The sequence below is a fragment of the Peromyscus maniculatus genome, chromosome 1, assembly GCF_049852395.1.
Source record: "Peromyscus maniculatus bairdii isolate BWxNUB_F1_BW_parent chromosome 1, HU_Pman_BW_mat_3.1, whole genome shotgun sequence".
Lineage (NCBI taxonomy): Eukaryota > Metazoa > Chordata > Mammalia > Rodentia > Cricetidae > Peromyscus > Peromyscus maniculatus.
The window spans coordinates 186,752,858-186,771,234 of record NC_134852.1 but is presented as its reverse complement, the minus strand read 5'-3'; the positions used below and the strand labels follow the sequence as shown (position 1 = coordinate 186,771,234).

At 44.1% G+C, this 18,377-nt stretch overlaps 1 pseudogene across 1 annotated transcript; it reads right to left on the bottom strand.

Moving 5' to 3' along the window:
• Window positions 1-225: 225 nt before the first annotated feature.
• On the bottom strand, window positions 226-12,794 carry LOC143272483 (antiviral innate immune response effector IFIT1-like; annotated as a pseudogene). The gene is made up of 2 exons (XR_013050106.1): window positions 12,434-12,794; window positions 226-2,494 (listed from the first exon to the last, which is right to left on the bottom strand). The product of XR_013050106.1 is annotated as an antiviral innate immune response effector IFIT1-like (transcript).
• Window positions 12,795-18,377: the final 5,583 nt, after the last annotated feature.

Below are 18,377 nucleotides of genomic sequence, written 5' to 3'. Positions count from 1 at the left end.
AGTGTTTTATTTATATAGAGTGATATCCACAGCAGTTACTCTTCTTCTGAATTGACTGAGACTCTTAGGGAGTAGTAGTATGATTCCTGAGAGTTTTCACTACACTTTAACTTTGCTTGAATGTAATAAACATATTTTTGGCTTATCAAAAATAGATACATGTATTAAAAATATCAGCTGTATGTTCCCAGGTGTCAGGTAAATGAACCCTATACCCATCTCTAGCAACATAATTCACAACGATAAACAACAGCTGTCAGGCAGCATGGCAGTATCAGTCACCCTTACTATACCATGATGTGGAGAAGGAAATATAGCCTTCATCTTTACACAGACCCCTTGCAGGGTTTATATGCAGACTTTTCTTTCCTGCCTGCCACTAGACTTCTGTTAGTTGATTCTGCTATCCTGAGCCTTCTTGAGGACTCTAAAATGATATCCTTTCAATTCTATCAACAAATTACACTGGAAGACATTGTGATTTCCAAGAATGTTACTGAATATATTTTAGTTGAGGGAAAAGCATCACATAAAGCACAATACCAATAGCACAGAAAAACTGGACAAATCTCCTTGTATCATTTTCTGTCTGTAGTTCCCAGCAAGTTTCCTTTGCTTGGCTTTCCCCAAACTTAAGACTCTTATTAGCTGTGAATAATTCTGAAGGAACATGAGACCTCTCAGCTTGCAACCTCTCTTCTTTGCTCATTTGGATTCCTCTGACACTGCACTGTAGTAAAAGCATCTGCTGACCTAAAGTAAAAGCTTCCTTGGAGAAGACTTCTTTGTACAGGACACTGGCGGGCAGAGGATGGAAGACATTTGTTCCCAAGACACAGACATAAGGCAAAGAAGTCCAAGGATCCCACAGCTCAAGGGATTGCAGATCAGTAGGGGTCAGTTCTGGTCAGTAAGTGAGAAGATGTAGTGGGGTGCAAGTTCCTTCTGAACAGGACAATGAGGGGTGAGAAATGGTGACAGCAGCACATGCACTGAGCTACTTCGCATTCCAGTAAGCCATGCATTTCTGGAGAAAGAATCCGGAAGGAGGCTGGGAACCCTCAGTAATGAGTACATTTACTTCACAGAGGTGAGCTGCATTCAGAACTCAGGGTTCACTCTCCCAGTGAGCCTGAGAGACCTGTCATAGCACTGCAGGGCCTCCTCCTTGTCCCCCTTCAGTTTGTGGACTAACCCAAGCAAGCTTGTGCTCTCCATCAGTTGAACATTCTGGTGAATACGTTTTGTGGCCACTTACTTTAAAGCTTTGAGTATTTTCTTCCAGACAAAGGTCTTTTCTTCTATTTTCAGACCTTTCAAGTCATGGGTGATCGCCCTGTCTTCTGATTTCTGATGAAATTGTTGGTAACGGCCATGGTGGAAATGAATATCCTGCTCTATTTGACACTCAAGATTCTTCTTGTTCAGCGCCTTCTGGAAATTTCCCTCTGTTTCTTCATATTGGCCAATTTCTGCCTACACTTCTGCCATGCAAGCATAAGTCATCTCAAGCCTGGGCCTGAGTTTCACAGTCTCTTGAAATTCACAAATGGCCTGTTGTGCCAATTTCTGCACATTGCCCTGCCTTCTTGCCTGGTCAGTTCTGGATGTCTTCATTTGGATCATCTGTTGCTTGTAGCAGAGCCCAAGTTTGTAATGCAGGTAGCCAGAGGAAGGTGACGCCTGCAAGGCCCTGTGTATCAGAGGGAGAGCCTTGTCTATGCAGCCTTTCCTTCGGTAATACTTGGCTATAGAGCGAAATGTGTAGTTTTGGCAGGATGTGCTACTGAGGCCTTCTTCAATGTGTGTTTCTGCTTCAGCTGCTTCTCCTACATCCTGAAGCTTCAGCGCAAGATAAACTTTAATATATGGGTCTTTAGGATTTAACCTGACAGCCTTCCCTAAGGGTTCTAGAGAAGTATTATTGTGATCACATTCTAGATTATAGGCTATAATAACATAACCAGTGTTATATTCAGGGTTTTTAGGCTCCACTTCCAGAGCCTTTGCAAAGCAGTTCATGGCTCCTGCATAATTCTGTCCTCCATACTTCAGCAAGGCCCAACATTGTTCACAGTTCATCTTGGCACACTCCATACTATAGTGGAAGGGACTGCCCAATTCCTTGCATGTGTTCTCCACTTTGTCCAGGTAGGTCTGGGTTTCTGCCAAGCCCATGCTGCCCATGTGGTAATGCACCTAGGCACAGTTGCCCCAGGTCACCAGGCTTCTCTGGCCCAACTGCTCTCTCTGGATCAAGGCTTCTGCTTCTTTCAAGCTCTGCAGGGCTTCCTCATGCTGGCCTTTCAGGTGTCTCACATAGGCCCTGAGGTTGAGCATCCCCACTGTATCCTTGCTGTCTAGGAACTCAAGCTCCTCAGAGATTCTCATTTCCAAATCAGGTATGTCAATATCTTCCAACAGCAGACCCCATGTGAAGTGACATCTCAGCTGAATCAGATTCTCCTTGACCAGATCATCTTCAGCATTCTCTCTGTGTGAAGGAAGCAGGTGACTTGTTATGTAATGAATGGCCAGAAAGTAACATTGACTGCATTTAAAGCACTTTTACAGCATTCTTGCTTATTTTTCTTAAGTCTGACATCTTGTTCCTTTAGAATTTCTTTATTTTTTACATCAACTCCTCAACTCCATTTATTGGAACTGCCAGAGACTCTTTGTACTTGTACTTACAATCTTGGGTTGTAAGCTAATCCTTTCAGTTAAGACTGAACATTGCCACACAGACACAGGCATATAAACATACATATCAGTGTCCTTATCTGAGGTTTGGAACCCTAAAATTCTTTTTTTTTTTAAATTTAATTTAATTTTATTTTACAATACTCTTCAGTTCTACATAATAGCCACAGATTCCCTTGTTCTCTCCCTTCCTGCCCCCCTCCCCTTCCCCCCAGCCCACCCCCCAATCCCACCTCTTCCAGATCAAGGTCTCCCCCGGGACTGGGATGGACCTGATAGACTCAGTCCAGGCAGGTCCAGTCCTCTCCTCCCAGATTGAGCCAAGTGTCCCTGCATAAGTCCCAGGTTTCAAACAGCTAACTCATGCAATAAGCCCAGGACCTGGTACCACTGCCTAGATGCCTCCCAAACAGATCAAGCCAGTCGACTGTCTCACCTATTCAGAGGGCCTGATCCAGTTGGGGGCCCCTCAGGCTTTGGTTCATAGTTCATGTGTTTCCATTCATTTGGTTATTTGTCCCTGTGCTTTATCCAACCTTGGTTTCAACAATTCTCGCTCATATAAATCCTCCTCTTTCTCACTAATTAGACTCCCAGCACTCCACCCGGGGCCTAGCCTTGGATGTCTGCATCCAGATTCCTCAGTCCTTGGATGGGGTTTATGGCACAACTATTAAGGTGTTTGGCCATCCCATCACCAGAGTAGGTCAGTCCCGGCTATCTCTCCACCATTGCCAGCAGTCTTTTGTGGGGGTATCTTTGTGGATTTCTGTGGGCCTCTTTAGCTCTTTGTTTCTTCCTTTTCTCATGTGGTCTTCATTTACCATGGTCTCCTATTCCTTGTTCTCCCTCTCTTTTCTTGATCCAGCTAGGATCTCCCGCTCTCTTTGCCTCGACCCTCACCCTTCATTTCTCCCACTCATGTCCAGGCTGTTCATGTAGATCTCATCCATTTCTCCGTGTCTTTCTTGGGGTCCCGTTTTCCAGGTAGTCTCACTGATGATGTGAATAGCAGTCCAGTCATCCTTGTTCCACATCTAGCATCTTCCTATGAGTGAGTACATACCATATTTTTCTTTCTGAGTCTGGGTTACCTCACTCAGGATGATTTTTTCTAGATCCATCCATTTGCCTGCAAACCTCATGATGTCATTGTTTTTCTCTGCTGAGTAGTATTCCATTGTGTATATTTGCTACAATTTATTTATTCATTCTTCAGTTGAAGGGCATCTAGGTTGTTTCCAGGTTTTGGCTATTACAAACAATGTTGATATGAATATAGCTGAGCAAGTGCTCTTGTGATATGATTGAGCATTTCTTGGGTTTATGCCCAGGAGTGGCATAGCTGGATCTTGGGGGAGATTGATTCCCAATTTTCTAAGAAAGCACCATATTGATTTCCAAAGTGGTTGTACAAGCTTGCATTCCCACCAGCAGTGGAGGAGAGTTCCCCTAGTTCCACATCCTCTCCAGCATAAAGTGTCTTCAGTGTTTTTGATCTTAGCCATTCTGACAGGCGTAAGGTGGTATCTCAGAGTTGTTTTGATTTGCGTTTCCCTGATGATTAGGGATGTTGTGGAACTCTAAAATTCTATTCTCCCTTTGCTTTGACTTTGAGGGCTATGTATAGATGTACATGCCACCTGAGCTGACATAAATAAGACTTGCCCATGGGCACAACACTAACTGTTGAAGAAAAGTCATTGCAGGGTCTGCCCCTCTCATCTCTAACACAGATAACATCACTGGTATGATGTTCTCCAATAGACTGATTCAGAACAAAGAACATGCTCTCTGCCTTGGGACACTGGGGAGATGACTCTTCTCTGGGCCTTTCATCTTTGGGTGATTCAGGTGAGGACTTCCAGAGAGAGACTCAACATAACTCTCTTCTGCTGTTAGATAATCCTTCTGTGTACTGTGTCTGTGTGCTGTTCTCATTGGCATATAATAAAGCAGTTTTGTCCTATGGGAAGGCAGGCAAAGTTAGGCAGAAAAAACAAAATAAGGAGAAGAAGAGGGCAGGCTCAGGAGATCTGAGAGCCGGCTGCCCAGGAAGCAAAATGCTAAAGGAATGGTAAGCCATGGGCCTCATGGCAATGTGTTGATTAAAAAGAAATGGGTTAATTTCAATATAAAAGCTAATTTGTAATGAGCCTGGTCTCTCAGCCAAGCATTTATAATTAATATAAGCCTCTGTGTACTAATTTGGGAAGCAGCTGCTGGGTATTTTGTGGGGGTCACAAAACAGCTTGGCTATACAGTTGCCATGACAGGCTTCGAGGCACAGATACAGATTCTTACAGGCCCCACCCAGTGAGGCCTGCATCTAAGGGAAAATATCTGAGGCCCAGACACAGATTCTGGCAGAAAACACCTGGACCAAAGGAAGAGCCATGAGCTGAGGTCACCCAGTAGGGTCTGCATCTAAGAGAAAATACCTGACATTCCAAACATCCCCTATAACCCAGACAAATGTCAGCCCATCAAAGTCCTGAACCTTGAAATCCCCTCACACCAACCTCTGCCATGATAAAACCCCCACCCTGCCTGGGCCCTGGGCTCTCTGCTCTCACTGATGCATCAGACAGACAGAGAGATCAAATTCACAGCTTGAAGATAATAAAGGCTCTTTGCTTTTACTTGCCTGATTCAGTCTCCATGATGGTCTTTTGGCATCCCCCGAGACCTGGGCATAACAATTTGAGAAAAGGGAGGTGGTAGAAAAGCCTCCATTTAAACTCCTCTCCAACAGTTACAAGGAATCCGCGCATTTTAAAGATGCCTATACAACCTCAATGCATTTTCTCATCTCTGCAGAAAGTAGTAGCACTTGCAAGTTTCTATCACTTCATGCCTCACTATGATACTATACCCATCTTAGAAATGGGAATGAAATTAGTATTTCCCATTCCTCATCTTTCGGGAGATTAGTGAGGCCATCAATATAAAATCCATAGATATAGCATAAACTCCATATGAATTTCCTACTTTCCTGTTACTTTGGAGAACAAGATGTTGCATGTAGTCACACAGGTTTTGGGTAGGTACCCCAAAGCAAGCAGCTTTGAATCTTGTCCATGGCTAGAAGACAGAAAAAAGGGCCTTGGTCCTACTGGTAGTTGTCTCTGGCAAAGACCAGAGATGCCATGGTGCTTAAACCAGCTGTCTTTGCTTTGATCTGGTCAGATGCCAAGGAAAGTAGCAGGAGGTGTGATATCTTTTAGGTCTTTCCCAGAAAGGAGCACTCTGGCTGGGAGCCCTTAAGCGTAGACCAATAGAAAATGACAGCCATCGGGAACCCACATGAATCAGACAGTCTGACTTACTAGTTCACCCACCCCCCATGACTCTACCTAGATAAGGTTATAACCAAAATGATGGGGAACATTGGTAGCTCCCCACTCCCCCGCTTCTGGGTCCCTCTTCTACTGCAAGAACGTTGTATTCATCTTTCAGTTAAGTTCCCACTTATGAACACACAACAAGTCTTCTTTCTGGAAATCCCCTGCTGTGGTGCATAAACACCAGTTTTGGATATTGCAAGACCAGAATGCAGCACCACTAACTCAAAGGGAGCATTGTGGGACTGACTAAGACTCTACAAAATTGCCAAGATGGCCTATGGCAAGCCACAGGAATATGAAATAGAAGTCCACCTGCATATTTTAAGCTATACTTTACAAGGTCAGTCCAATGGGAAGCCAATCAGCAGGGACTATTGGTGTTATGCAGCCTAATATTTAGTTGTGCCTTGCTATGAATTCCTTGTGCTCATAATACTCCTAAAATGTGTATGTGTGTGTGTGAATCTCCATTTCAAGGTACCTGAATAGTCAAGTAGACAGAACCTTCTGCCTCTGAGCTCCAGGCCCTCTCCTTAGCATTTGTTTTGGGTATCTGCCTTTTGCAAATACCCTCCATGAGCTACTTCCTAAGATAGAGTCAACCCCAAACAAAGCCTTAAGAGACAAGCAAGGAACAGACAGCTACCAGGCCCTCTGTTGGACACCTGAACACCACCCCCACCTCCAAACTAAGATAAAATGTCCTTTCTGAGACAACCTGTCTCACAGGCCAAGTGCCTGCCCACAGGAAGAACAAGCTTTGTTTCTTGTGCAATCCAGGCCTCCCAGCTCTCTCTCTCTCTCTCTCTCTCTCTCTCTCTCTCTCTCTCTCTCTCTCTCTCTCTCTCTCTCTCTCTCATTGCCCCAAAGAAGCTCTTAGATCCAAAAGGGCTTTCCTCTTACCAGGCCTTTCAAGCTGTAATGCACATTGACTAGCTATGAGTACACTTCCCCGTGGCCTGTCAGGAAACTGGCAGCAGAGGAAAAAAATGACAATTTTAACTTTTAATGACCTACAGACTTTCTCCACCCTATCACCTGTAAGTTTATAGTTCAACACATGATAGACTTGTAATGCCTTCACCTAACCACAATATGGATATATTGCTACATTCCTTTTCTGATTTATCCCCACTGCTAACTGACTCCACTCTTATCTCTGCCCTTCTGGGTTGCAAGTAAAATTGCCAGGAAGCCTCTCGTAGGGACCCCTACAATCTTGGGCTGAATTCAAAACATAGGTGTTACTGCTTGGGATGGGACATAGACCTGTCCTGGGAGAAGGGGTTTAGCATGAAAGGAACCAAGGAAATGGAAAAGATTGGAGACAGTTGAACTGATGGCTGAGTGAGGGTGGCAGACCAATAAACAAATTGTACAAAAGAGCTCTGCGCAACTGGATTCATTCCCACACTGATAGCATCTCTTGTAAGCCCCTGGAATTGTATAAATTTAAGGTTGGACCCTTAAATGTTATACAAAAAATGCCCCAGTAATAAAAATGATTTTGAAAACATAGAATTGGACTCACTATAACCTCAAATAATCAGTACATTATGGTGCTAGCCTGAATAGCCCTGAAAGGGAAAAGGGACATCCAAACCATGGAGGAGAGAGGCACAAAAAGACCCCACAGACAAAACACTGAACACATGGCTGAGCCCTTCTGCCTAGGCTGCCATAGGAACATCCTATGGACCCAGACCCTGGCACAACACGACATCTCTGTTTATCTGTAACTTAGCAATTTATAAATGTCAGATCATATAGCTTGCCTCTATAACATCTCACTGAGCAGTGGTTTCTTCCTGACTTGCAGAGGGCCACATTCCCACTCCACCTTCATGCAGTCTTTCCTGTCTGTGCCAGGGACTCGGAGAACTCTGCTTTTCTTCCTCTTCTTGTAGGAAAACCTCCCAGTCCTGTAGCAGAAGAGCCTGCCCTTGTGTCTGCAGCTAACTTTAATCACTTTCCTCTACCTTTATGGGTGTATAAGTACTATTCTTGAGGCTAATTAGGAAGGGGAAACAGTTTGGACATGAGTATAGCCAAATGATCTTGACTTAGTGATTTAGCATCTCTGAGTTGGGCATCTGAGGAAAGCAGGTTGTTTTGGGCAGATTTTAAGTCTTTTATATGACTGGATGTAAGAATAGAGTAGGAGGAAAACTCTAGAATAATTTAGTTACAATTTAAGTTGGAAAAAGTAACCACAAGAAAATGTAGCATGCAAGATTTAAATCTTAGTATCAGTTTAGGAGACCGAGTTTGGGCACAAAACAGACAAAAAGCTAAGTTTTCTGAGTTAGACATAATCCTTTAAACACCTGGGGAAGGATTCTGAGAATCAGAGTATGTGTGTGTGTTGGGGGGGGGGGACAGAGAGAGACAGAGAGAGACAGAGAGAGCAGAGAGACAGAGAGAGACACAGAGAGAGACTGCCCAGAGTGTCAGTGCACTGATGTCACATTAAGGGTTGAAAACAGAGCCTACTTCCTGGAGTCCTTCAGACCAATACTAAGGCCTGGTTTGAATTCCCCACTTTTCTCCCTGTGTCACAGTCTTCCTAGAGTTTATGGTCTGTGTTCTTTCTGTGGTGTGTGCTTGAGCAGCCTGTCCCTGTCATTTGTCTAATGGATGCATAGCCTTAAATGCTCTCAGGGCAGATTATTTCCTCGGTTTCAAGCCTGGCAAAAGTTCTGTCTCTTTGGACGTTAGAGTATTTTCAATAAAATGTTTTAGCTGTGGGTCAAGACATTCTGGTGGGAAAAGAGAGGCAGAAAAAAAAAAGAAAAGAAAAAGTGACACTTTCTCAGCATAAGCATGGAGCCTTACACGTGAGAAACTGGAGATGACTACTTTGAGACAGATGCTTTGGGTCTGAGAAGTACATATCTTATTAAGGGGATAGATGGATAGATGTTCCTTCCATTTGGGGAATCTTATAATCCTTTGATTAGTTTTAAATGCCATTTCTCTATGAAAGTCCAGAGACAGAATTCATCTCCAACCTTTTTGACAACTTCACCAATATGAGTGATCAAATGTGAGCTGACAAAGGATGATGATATCCGTGAGCAGAAACATGCCAAACCAGATGGGGAAAAGGTCACGAAGCCTCAAATATACAAGAAGAACAATGAACAACCAATTCATTGGTTGGTAGGGAGGTAGGGAAGTGGTGTTCCCCAGGGAAGAACACAGCCATTGGTTGTCCAGCACCAGGTGTACAACCCTGATAGCATGCATACGTGAAACATTATAAGCACTGGACACCTCATACTTAGGAATATATGTGTATGTACAAACAGAAACACGCGCATATGTGTGTATATATGTGCATACAATAACAATTAATGGAAAAAGGAGGCCATGGATTTGAAGCAGAGCAGAGAGGGTAATATGTGAGGGGTTTGAAAGAGGAAAGGAAAGGGAGGAGTAGGGAGAAATGTAAATTAGATTCTAACCTCAAAAATTAAAAATCATGTAGAAGGACACCTTAAAGAAAATTAAGGAGGAGTAAAACAAAATTTTCAAAGCAGTCATCATGATCAGGAAATAATTTCTTCTAGGGACTTCTTCTAAGCTTCTTGTCTGCACACACCTCCTTTTCACATGGCATTTAAATTGTGTGTGTTGGGGGGGAAGGTTGCTAATGTCATATGAAGGCAGGCATATGAAGGTCAGAGGACAGAGTCAGGCAATGGTCTCCACCTGCTTGTGTTTTGAGAGAGGAAAGCCAAGTGGTTCCTCCCTTCTCTCAGCACAAACACTGAGATTGCAATCCTCATGCTTGCTTGGCAAGCCCTTGACCCACTCAGCCATTTGTCCAGCACCATGTAAGCACCCTAGGGGAGCAATTGTGATGCTGAGTCCCTCCTTTCTTATGGCATTTCAGATCTTATGGAGAGTGACTTGAGATTGGGGACCACAGACAGAGCAGCAGCATGACCAAGAAGGAGGCCAGTTTGTAGAGAAACTCCTGTGGCCCTTCCTTCCATAGGCTTCAAGTATTGGGCAGAGGATGCTCAAAATGCCCTCGATGTACCAACCTGGAGAAGAGACAGGGCTCTTTGTTCATGCCCTGTAAATGGTCATGAGTCTCATGGCCCAATGCTGTTTTGGATTATTCCTTTGCTCACTAGTCCATTCTCATTTTCCAGAGTGCTGTTTTGTAATGAAATGTCTCTCTTTCTGTTTGCTAATCATGTGCCCCGGTCCAGTTCATTGATGTTGGACACAAATATTTGGATATTTTAAAAGTGCCCAGGGATGCCGGGCGGTGGTGGTGCATGCCTTTAATCCCAGCACTCGGAAGGCAGAGGCAGGTGGATTTCTGTGAGTTCAAGGCCAGCCTGGGCTACCAAGTGAGTTCCAGAAAAGGTGCAAAGCTGCACAGAGAAGCCCTGTCTCTAAACACCCCCCCCCCCAAAATAGTGCCCAGGGAATATTTTACAATTGTGCCTGGACTTTACCTGTAATATTTGATGAGCCAGGCTAGAAAGAGACAAAGGCATAAGAAGTTTGTGTCCTCTCAGTCTCTGTCTCTGCCTGTTTCTCTCTGTCTCTCTCCAAAATAACCAAATGCGTGGTTATTCCTTCTTTTACAGAGCACTTAGAAAAGATGGAGAGATTTCTGTAGGCAGATTAATCATGACCCCGGGCATCAGATTCAATCCTGCTTTTCTTTGCTTTCCCTGCCTACAGCAGTGCACAGTGAATTAGAGATTGTGCCCACACCTTATGGGAAATAAAGGCATTGCCAGGGCAGCTGAAATCACCTGAAATCTGAACACCAGCTGTCCAGGAAGATCTGCCTAGTTGGAAGTTCACAAGGATCCTGCTGAGGACCTGGCCCCAAGGAGGATGCACATGCACTTGTGCATAACTCCTTGAAGCAGGAAAGCTGAGCTGTACAGGGGCAACATTTGTGTGGACAACCTGGACAGAGAGCAGTCAGGATCCCACTGCCCATGTAGATGCTCAGGATGCCCTGTGCAGTCAGAATTCTTCAGCCTTTCTCACACTGCCGGCAATCATTTGCAAACAATAGCCCTAGGCACCTGCTACAATGATAGGAACTGTAGACCCAGGCAGAGCTTGGTCACTGACCCTATGACCATGACTGTCACCTGACAGGTCCTACAGACTTCTGCCCTCTACTTACTTCAGCTCCATATTTTTCTACCACTGTGAACTCTGTATTCTATTTCATCATTCCCCAACAGCTCTCAGCCTCCTCCATATTCATGTACTACAGATAGTCCTATGTATAAAGACAGAAGAATAATCCCCCAAGTAAAGAGATACTCAGTTTGGCAAAGAGTCAGTGCAAACACCTCCACTGACTGGCACTTTTAATCTGAATGGCAATTTCAAACATAAAAACCCAGGGCCATTCACATGAATAAGTCTGCACTGGGTGCCTAGTATTCCTTGTATATATATGTACAAGGAATAGTATATATATATGCATATATATGCATACTATATATATGTGCATCTGTATATATACATATGTATGTATATATATCATATGAATTGAGTACATATGTTATATGTATACAGAGTTACGAATAAATATGTGACCATGTCTATTGAGTTTATTGCGGGAGGGCGGGATACTTGAATACCACTTGTCAGAAGGACTTGCATGTCTGTATTTTTGTTTCTTAATCATGAGTGGTTGAAATAAATGTGTGCTGTCCATTTGTTAAGCCAGCTGGGGATGGGTAAAAAACCACCTGGTCCCAAAACTTTGAACCTCATTTCAAGAGGTCCTTTAGGGGTCTATTGGGTACATCTCATGGACAATGAAGGAGCTGGGTCAGGGGATTGGAAGGAGGACACTCTAAGCAGCTGCTCTCTTTGAGGGCTAAGTAGGTAGAGTGGTAACTTGTCCATTCCTGAAGTTCTCATTGGTAACTGTCTCTCTCTGTGAGATGAGCATGCTAAAGTCTCCCCAGGTGTTTCCAACTACATGTGTGAGACAGCCTTTAAAACTAAAGCCAGCGCCGGGCGTTGGTGGCGCACGCCTTTAATCCCAGCACTCGGGAGGCAGAGCCAGGCGGATCTCTGTGAGTTCGAGGCCAGCCTGGGCTACCAAGTGAGCTCCAGGAAAGGCGCAAAGCTACACAGAGAAACCCTGTCTCGAAAAAAAAAAAAAAAAAAAAAAAACTAAAGCCAGCTTGCTGTCACCCATCCAGCCCCTACCAACAGCACACCCATTAAACAGAGTCCCAGGACACTCAGGGCAGTTAGCATCCTTGTTCCCTTTTCAGAAGTAGAAAGAGAAGGCAGAAGACAGAACAAAGTCAGACCGGACCACAAGCAAATGTTTGTGTCCTGGGTTCACTCAAACTGCAGAGCTGGGAAATCCTTACCCCATTGGCAGCAGTTCCCTGGGTTTTCATCTGGACAGGCTCCTAAGAATGCTGTCTTAACTCTCTGCTGTCTTGTCCACTGGCACACCAACTGGACTCTCACAGAAAGGCTGGGAGACAGCTCTGTGAGCTGTGGTGTGCTCTTCCAGTCATAAGCAGGAAACTGAAACTGGAAAGTGAAACTAAAGCCTGAGGATTCTACTCAGGGAAACTGAGAGCAAACAGGGATTGGCCTTCTGCTCTCTTCTCTGAACTGATGGGGAGAAGGCTCTGAAAGAGACTTACATGTCAGTTCCATTCAGCTCTCCAGAGAGACATCCCTGGCACCAGGACATGCTGTTTGGATGTTAATGGAGGTGATGTGGACATGAAGACTCAGCCTGGCATCTCCACAAGCACCATTGATCCTCAGTCAAAAGAAATGCAGTTCTGCACTGTCTCCTTGGAACTGAACCACACTCATGCATTTGATGAGGGGAAGTTTGGGGATGGAGGAGTCCATGTGCAGATGAGTTCTCCCTTAGTCTGGAAGGGGTACATCCCAGCTGGATTGGTGTGTGGCTGTCCTTAGGAACTACTGCAGGTGTGATCATTCAAGTCCCCTTCCCTCTGCAGAGCTTTGAGGTCTATCTGAGGCTTTAGGAGTTAACCTTTCATTGACTAGGCCAATTTCCCAGAGCCTACAGTCATGGAAAATTGCTTTCTGTTACCTTCTCCTGAGGTGTCTGTTTGTAAAGGGCCCTTGCTAGCAGTCATAGTCACATAAAGAAGAGCCCAGCATGGAATCTCTAGAGAATGCTTTACTCACAGCCTTGCTGCTATTCTATGCTAATGGATGAGACCAGTGGAGGGAACTGCAGAAGGTGGGGCTCAGAATGGTTCAGGCCCAGGTCAAGTCCCTTAGTCTGTTGTCTTGTGCACTTGGTTTCCTCACTCCTCCAAATATAAAAATCATTGGAAAGGACTTAAATATCTAACTCCATTTCCTCGATAGAATGATAATCTCTTGTGAAAGTTTCCATGACCATAAACTTTTATCCCTAAACCTCAATCAGCTGTCACCAACAGGAGATGGGGGCTCCTTGGCCACATTCCCAGTGAAGTTTAATTATGAAGAACCCAGAGGTATGTGTCAGGAGGTGCTAGGTGTGTGACAGAGAGTATAAAAGCTTTTTATAAAGTCTGCCTCCTGGGATCAGTCATCAGAATCCTTAGTGGTGGAGAGAATTAAATCTGTAGGGTTATACTGTGACCTTCACAATATGTCATGACACATTTGCTGAGGGCCGAGGCTGTATATGACAGGTGACAACTAGTGTTTGACAAGTCGACCCACCAGATTTGTAAGTCCCTAATGGGTAGTCTCACGTGGCAAAGCCATGACGTCACTGATGTGGAAACCGGTTGTTTGCTGTCTATAACTTTCTCGGGTACCACTGGTATGCCTCCCTAATAAGAAGAGCTGTGGGGTGCTTTCTATGGTGCCTTGGTAGTGTGTTTTACATTTCTGGGCACACATTTAGCTGTGGCTTTCTGTTTAAGCTGTATACTTCTATGAACAGAAATATTCCCAGAGTATTCTTCTTTACTGACACAGGAAAGTAACAGTGTTCAGTATCCATGACATTGTTTAACTCATTTTGCAGAGACCTTAGAACAAGTCCAAAACAGATTAATCTGCTCCTACAGAGAATACACAAAGACTAATTCCCAGTGTTGTTTATTGCTACATCAAGACCAGGCTGTTTACATCAAGACATATTCTTGTAGTGGCTCCCATTCTTCATGTGCACTGGCCAATAATTTAATGTCTGAGACCCCTCACCTTATTAGAGCTGTGTGCATGGGTCAATGTGACATTACTATCCTAACAGAAGCTATGTGACTTATCTGTGTCTTGTGAATGGGTTGGGCCCTAAAAATGTAACTTATATTCGTCCAGAGTTGGGTTGTGGAGAGGCAGTGGCAGTGTGGTGAGAGATGGCTGTGTAGAGCTATGTGACAGCTGCTGCAGAGTGTGTGTGTGAGTGTGTGTGTGTGTGTGTGTGTGTGTGAAAGAGAGAGAGAGAGAGAGAGAGAGAGAGAGAGAGAGAGAGAGAGAGAGAGAGAGAGAGAGGAAGATTCATGAGAAAAATGTGAGGGAGTGAGAGGGCAAAAGAGTGAGGAAAGAGTGAGTGAAAAATCTAGCAGAAGTCCAGGTGTGTGAGTGTGAGAGAGAGCTGTGTGAAGGAGCTGCTGCTCTGTAGAGGAGCTGTGCCTAGGAACTGTGTAAAGGGCTCTCTGGGGAGAGAGCTGTGTAAATGAGATGTTCAGCTGTGGCTGTGTGGAGATTTGTAACTGTGTGGAGACAAGGAAGATGAAGCTGTGTAGAAAAGAGATGCAGAAGAGAAATGTATGAAAAGAGAGATGAGTAGCCATGTGAAATATGTATGTATGTAAAGACATGTGGCTGTGTGCGGTATTGTGGAGATGTGTAGCAGTGTGGAGACAGAAAGGGTCAGAGATCATTTCTTAAGATGAAGTAAAAGAGAAAGTTATCATCAGAAGGCATGTGTGATTCCTTTTTTTAGCAGTCATAGATAGATTAAAATTTATTCCTAATTACTCTCAGATAAAAAAAGATTCCTATCCCTCACTACTCTGAGGCATTCCTTTTGTTTTTGTTTTTGGAGACACAAGACAATGTTTCTCTGTGTAGCTTTGTGCCTTTCCTGGATCTTGCTCTGTAAACCAGGCTGGACTTGAACTCACAAACCTCTTCCTGCCTCTGCCTCCCGAGTGCTGGGATTAAAGGTGTGAGCCAAAACCACCTCACTGGTTTTCCTTTTATTACGCTGAGAGGATTGGGGAAGCTGGTCTGTAGTGGGTAGCTGTTCCAGCTTTGACCTAGAAGCACTACCCTTAGTGAGGCTTCTGGTAACTACCACTCCTACCTATGACCTGACCCTGGGTCTGGGCTGAGATGGGAACCCTTAATACTGAAGATCCATATGGGCCAGCCCTTTTAGTTCCTTGTGCTGCTGCATGCTGGAAGTCAGAGTTCTCCAGAGAATCCTGTTGAACTATACCTCACCTCTCCCAGATCCTGTATCCAACCCCTTTACTGGCTGTAAGTTACCCCCAAATAAACCTCCTTTTAACTACATGGTGTTCCCTAGTTAAATACCCACATTACTGGTCTCTCATAGTCAGTGAGACACATTGATCCCCTCCCCCCATCACAAACATTCACAAGCCTGTCACATACCTCAGAAACAGACTGAATAATACATTTTAAAAGCATGGCATTGAAAGGACTAAGGTGAATAAGAGTCTTTACTTAAAATTGTCTTCTCCATGCATTGAGTTTGTCTCTCTTAGAGCCTTAGCTGAGTGTGAAACTGACTGTGACAACTGTCTGCTCATCTAGTTACAGGACAACTGAGAGAAATCCAGAGAGTCCACATACAGCTCCTCTGAACCAGCCCTGTAACTGCCCTGCATAGAGCTCCTTGAACTGTCCTTCAAGTGCATGGGAGTCACTCCAGCCTCTGCCCTGCAGGCAGATTCTCAGAAGCATGTTGAGCTCAGGACATGTTCTATTTCCTCTAAGCTACTCCATGTTGTAGGTTTTTCAGGCTGTCCATTGCTAAAGGAGACTCCATTTTATAAGCCAATCTAGATTCCACTTTGAGGAGATGTCACCAACCTTTGATCGACTGGACCGAGCCCATAAGTATACCAAAATGATTCTTCCTTTAACAGTTCTGTGCTGTATTTTCAAAAATGTGAAACAGAAAAGAACAGGAAGGTTTTCATTTTTCAATCCTTAACATCATAGAGTGAGTGTTGTCTGCTCACACTCTACTACTAATTGTCCTTGTTATCATTTAAGTTCCACAGAATTAGCCCTCAGTGGGTAAAATGCTGCTTGTCGGGAAACATTTCTAATAACTAGGTCAGCTTCTAAAACATCATTGACTCATATTTGGGGTAAAAGACAATGCTCTGTGTACATGCATGTGAAAGCCATTCATGTTTGAGCACAATACTTCCATGGAAATATATTGGACTATTTCATTGTCCAAATCACTACAGTCCATGGCAAGCAGAGGACCAAAAGGGATTCTTTCCCTACTCCTATAAGTGATTGGTGCCGGTTCTGTGCAGTTAGGCTCAGGCCGGTATTTCACCTCTTCCCTCTTTGTCTCTGTAATAAACGGAACCATTTATGATGCTGGCCAAAGAGTTTTAGGAAGAGAAGCATCAAATAGCTAACTGTATGTGGATGCTTGTGCCTACAATCATGTATTTTTGATTACATGTGAGTGTGTGTGTGTGTGTGTCTGTGTGTGTGTGTGTGTGTGTGTGTGTGTCTGTGTCTGTGTGTGTGTGTGTAATGCACAGAGAAGAAATAAAAGGGAACAGGAAAATAAAGAAACCTTCAGGAAATAATGTGCCAGCATAGGCTTTCAGACCCATCTCAGTTATCCAAAGCAACTGCATGAGACTGACATTTTGTGAAAGACCTCTGCTAGCTGTGATATTCCTGGCTCAGTAGTGAGTGATTGGAATGGGCTGGCAGATTTAAATCTTCACTGCATGTTAGAATCATTAGACAACATCTAAATGAATTGTGCTCAGGCTCGTGGATGGCCCGACTGAGCACACCTCAGAATCAGATTTAAAATCAGTTTTAGAACAATCATTCAAGCCAGGTGGTGGTGGCACATTCCTTTGATCACAGGACTCAAAAGGCAGAGGAAGGAAGATCTTTGTGAGTTTGAGGCCAGCCTGGTCTCCAGAGTGAGTTGTAAGACAGCCAGGACTGCTTCACATAGAAATGCTGTGAGAAAAATCAATCAATCAAACAAACAAATCAGAAATCTCAGGTGATTGTGTTGTGTATCTGGGTTTGAACCAGGGACAAAATGGTGCTAGGCATCCTCGATAAATTTGAAATTGCTTGACTGTTGATCTGGGAATCAGCTGAGATTCCAGTTCATCCTTAAGGTGAGGGGCCCCAGGTGCAGTATTTTTACATTGTACCTATTGTTCTTACTGACTCTCTAGAGAGGAAGATAGACAGTCTTCCTAATGCAAAAGAAGACATGGGGAAAATGCGATTATGTATGCTCTGTTCACAGTAGGGTGCAGACAGATGTTAACACGTGTCCTTACATGATACATATATGCAGCATTACAGAAGGTGTTCCATACAAATACCTATGACTTGTTCAAAGCCATCACTATTCTTTAAAAATCTGTTATCTTAAGTCTACACAGAGTAGGTCTTACTGACCTGGCTGCCTATCACTTCAGGAACAAATCCAGTAGCTGGGGGTCACTGCCCACTCCACCCCCAGCTTGATATCAGTGTTCTGGTCCTTCTGTCACATTAGCGTGCACTGGAGACATTGCTGTGCCACTTCACAAAATTGTAGTTGAAGAAAAGCATGTCAGTGACTGTGGGTGATCCCAGGATGCTTTCCTGCTAAGGCCATAACAAGCTTGGGCACAAAATAGACCACTGATCCACATTCACTGCCTGCTTCTCCATCTTTGCTCTGGAGTTTTCATTGTCAGTCCACGGAAAGTGAGGTTTGTAGACATTTGTCCTACATTTGACCTACAGGTCACCATAGAACATTTGGAACAGTAGTGGTGACTAAGCACACACAATCTACATTTAATTAATAATAGGGACCTTATTAGTTGTAGCTGATGCTCATAAACATAAATGCACAGTGGTTTTCCTTAAATTTATTAACTTAATGTATTTACTTCATAGGCTCTCTCTCTCTCTCTCTCTCTCTCTCTGTGTGTGTGTGTGTGTGTGTGTGTGTGTGTGTGTGTGTGTGTGTGTGTATTGTGCCACCCATTCTTGTTCATTGCACAGCTGTAGAGGCCTCACCTCAACTTGCTGTAGTTTCATCCATGCAGTAGTGTGAATGGGAAGACTAGG